The sequence below is a fragment of the Trachymyrmex cornetzi genome, unplaced genomic scaffold, assembly GCF_001594075.2.
Source record: "Trachymyrmex cornetzi isolate Tcor2-1 unplaced genomic scaffold, Tcor1.1 scaffold92, whole genome shotgun sequence".
NCBI lineage: Eukaryota > Metazoa > Arthropoda > Insecta > Hymenoptera > Formicidae > Trachymyrmex > Trachymyrmex cornetzi.
The window spans coordinates 1,843,342-1,848,051 of record NW_017300267.1 but is presented as its reverse complement, the minus strand read 5'-3'; positions in this window follow the sequence as shown (position 1 = coordinate 1,848,051).

The following is a 4,710-nucleotide window of genomic DNA, read 5'->3' as shown; positions in this document are numbered from 1 at the left end:
CAGTTTTGTAAATTCACAACAAATTTCTATTGTAAATTTACAAATATTATGAAATCACAGCAAAACGTTATATGGTTTGTAAATTTACTGCACATTTTTATCATAAGGATATTGTAAATTCACAAACATTTCTAACTGTGTAGACACTTTTCCGACTTGAACTCATCCAATAACTTTGACCTTTTTATTAAGTTCTTTATCTATATCGTACTTGATATCTCATTTTTAAGTTTCAAACGTAGAAAAATTTAAAGTGTTTTATTTCAGAAAATAGGAGAATCCGTCACGTAATTGAAAATGTATATGAGTCACAGACTATATTGATTTTAATCGTGTATAAAAAAGTAATTGGTGAAATTTAATCTTTTCATAATTACCAACCGGGTGGCTACTGGATACTATCATAATAAAAACCATATGTTATAATTAAAAAATCTTTATAACGTTTTCGTAATTTTTATGTTGACAGTCGAATAGTGTATTATCTTGAGGAAATATCAGGAGAAATTGTTAGAATTACAATAATGCTATCACATTTATTAATAAAAAGTAAAAAGTTGTTATAAGTAAGATGGGAATCAAGTATTACAGGAATTAAATAAAATCTTAGACATTTATTTATTTGTATACAGTTGCTTATATACAGTACAAAATGTATTCGTATAGAAAAATATTAAAAAAGTTTTATTATTTAAAAAGGAATCGTTATCCAGCGAGAAATGATTCACCGAAATAATGTCCAACAATATCGATACAATAATTTCGACACTAATTCGACATCGATTCGACATCTATATAATTGTCATTTTTGTTGGGTAATTAACAATTTATTCATAAAGAATTCATAAAATAGACTGTATTTTTCTCAAAATTATACATACCGAAAAGATGTATATTAATTATAGAAAATATATCATCTTAAAAATAACCGAAAATTAACAATTATATTATTTGAACGCTAAGAAATATTCGTATAGTTGAGAAATTTAGCTAAAATCAAGAATACACGCAAAGCTTGTTTGTTTATGTTAGAACAGAATGTATTCATTGTATAAAATTGCTCATTAATGTTTATATTTTACAAAAATTTTTATTTTATAAAAATAAGGTTTTTTTATAAAGAAAATTTCCTTATACGAATACTTTTTGCATTGTATTATATTTGGCCTGTTATTTATCGAAGAATTCTCTGAACTGGTGTACATACCGCAATAAATTGAACTGTACGAAATATAATTTGTTTATTTAACTTATTACACCGTGTGCACCAGTTCATTGAATTCATTGGCATAAAATAGACTTATTGAAACTTTTGAAAGTCATTTTGATTAATTGTCTTCTTTAGTTAATCGTAAATAATTGTATTGTGTGTGTGTGTGTGTGTGTTGTGTGTTGTGTTGTGTGTGTGTGTGTGTAACACATTCAATTAGTTTCTCTCTCATGAGACACTGTAATTACGATTTTCTATTCAATATAACTCGATACATAATATTTAGTCGTCATGTTATGTTAATATTCGTTATTTTATGCTCTAATCTACAACTGTTAACTGGAAAATCGTATTTTGATTTGGTTCAACAAATTAAGAATTTATAATATTATTTGTTGTCCCAACAATATGAATAAATTTAGTATTGTTCGATTCATACTACAGAAATGTACTCTACATTCCTCTTTCTTGCTCCAACTGTTCTATATGTCATATTTTTTGTTTAGCTAAAATGATTTGCAAAAATTGAGCCTTGGACTTTAGACTAATAATTCAAGTCATACAAGTGCTAATTATAAAAAAATTAGATTTTATTTTAACATATGATAACATGTAGCAATAATTTATGTTTCTGCATATTAATATTTGTAACATGTATTAATATTTCTAACATGTTTTTTTCTAAATGAAAAAAATATATCAATTGATAATCATCAATACTTACAAATCAGATAGTACATTCAGATAGCAAAATAATCAACCAATCAGAGTATAAAATAAAAAACTTTGATTAATTCTCTTATGCTTCATCCGTCATATAGCATTATGCAAAAACTTGTGTGACGACTTTAAGAATACAACCACCAACTGGCTAGATCTGTCGACTGTGTTCAAAAACTCGAACGCATCCAGATATCATTTTATCCATTTTAAAGTTTAGTGTGTGAGAGAGAGAGAGAGAGAGAGAGAGAGAGAGAGAGAGAGAGAGAGCGAAAGAGAGCTACAGAGATATAAATAATATCTTAAATTCTTGAACTCATCCAGTAAACAAAATTCGACTAAATTGCTACGTTCAGAAAACAGGAAATGCTATAAGAATCTATGGCATATGTAACGTGAACCGTTCAGTTTTACTATATTTTTTTCCCCCCCCCCCCCCCCCCTCTCTCTCTCTCTCTCTCTCAACACAGGGAGAATACATCTCAACCACTATATCTTCTGGAAGTGAATGTAACTCTTATTGAAGAAATCGGAAATTGGACCTGCCTGCGAGATTTCTTATTAAATGAATCAATCTTTAAAAATCAAAGGCAATTGGAGAATCAATTCTCTAATTCTCTAATTTTCGATAATTGATTTTTAGATAATTGAATCAGATTCAAACATCCATATTGAAATCGTATTTCACGTATCGGAGATCGATTTGTTGTTCAACATAAATGGACTAAGTTTTTGGTTCGTATTGCAAACGCTGTCGTGCGATACTGAACGATTTGACCGAAGTAATCCATACACATCTTAAGTACGTAGAGGAAGTGTTTAGAGTCTTAGATAATTGGAAAGCGAGAAAGGCAAGTTGAATGCGTACAAGAGTAAATATTTGAAGCAATTGAACACAATTTTTATTTGGTATAGAATATAAATTATTTGATAAACCAATTAACTAATATTTAAGAAGTAACTGAAACTACAAAAGAAAAGAAGTAACAATATAATAATTTTTTTTATTGTACATTGCTTTTCGTACGTAATATAAAAACTTCTAAATTTTTTTAAATAAATTTAAATAAAATTAATGCAATAAGGACATATATATTATATATACTAAAAGCGAAATACAGATTTTCGATAATAGCGACATATTATACAACCTGCAAGTCTTATTTTCAAAGATGCATAATATCTTATTACCATATCCATCTATTTGTGTACATTTTCGATGACAACAAGGACACTTCTAGACTTTCTAGAGTAGAATGCTTTTATACTACTAATAGGATGCTTGAATGTTATCTGGGCATGCTTATTATTCAAGAAATCGAACACGTGTGATTCCATCTTTATTGTCCAGTTAATCTAACAACTTGATCATTAACTATAAAATAAAAAATTCCACAAAAAATAGATAAAACGGGGTCTCACATTACAATTTTTTCTATTAGATTATTAGATTACTAGATTATTAGACTATTAGATTACTTTAGAAGGAAATAGATTTCTGTTTTCTTAAGATAAAAAAAAAGAGTCACTATAATAATCTTCTTCTAACACTTAACTTTTAGTTAGAAGAAGATTGTTATAGTGACTCTTTTTTTTATCTTAAGAAAACAGAAATCTATTTCCTTCTAAAGTAATCTAATAGTCTTATAATAACGTTTTACATAAAATGCAAGAAAGTTTACTTTTAGTTGGCGTATACTCTTATCATCTAATTAATTGCTCTACCTTTCTGTTAATACGTTCGCATTTTGCGATCAAGTTAAACACTATTTTAGAGTTCTACCGGTATTCCTCTAGCCAATGTTATCTGGGATGCGCGCATGCATGCTGCTATGCTTGGTTTGATGCATACAGTCTAATGTTTACAAATAACTATGAAATTAGCAATTATTTCTTTTGATTGATGCATGTAAGGAAATAAGCTACGAAGTAATTTATAATAAATATAAAAATCATGTATGCATCATGCAGCACTCGATACATGAATGAATTCTAGCATATCAGAGCAGACATGACTGTATGCATGCTATCATTCAAGAAATCGAGCATCGTGTGATTTCATCTTAAGAGTTGAATAAATAATGATATCAAATAAATTATAATCAAATAATTTATAATCTGAGTTTAATATATACAACACATTTAAAGTAATTAAGGCAATCCTAAAGCAAAGCTCGAACTCCGACGAAGTCACCAAAAGTCGCTGTTTTTCCAGCGCATCAACATAACTTTGAAGGGTGCGTTCCGAGTTTTGCATAAAGCGCATGAAGCATCATTTGTCCTTGTTATTCACCAAATAATAAAGAAGGTTAAAACGATACATCGTGCGCTTCATGCGTAACTCGAAACGCACCCATATACTTCTTAATACTTCGACACCAATATATCTCACGCACCTATGATACACGCAGTCGTATGTTCGTGTTAATTTTCGTAGAACAAATTCGTCGCGATAAAGCGTCTAAGACTAATTCTAAAAACTCGATGTTATTTATTCGTGCAAACTACGTATTTATGGATTACTATTTCGTAAGTACAGATTGCAAAACTTTCGTATCGAACAAATGTTGCCACGACTTGATAGCTTGAGACGCTATATCACACTAACAATATGAAATCATAAAAAATATTTCACTTTCGAAATTTTTGATCGTTTCCGGCATAAACTCCACCTCACAAACACGTATTAATGCGTATACTTTAAAAATCCTGTAAAAGAATTTTCGAATCTGTGAAAGAGAAAAAACTATTTGTTATATATATATATATATATATATATA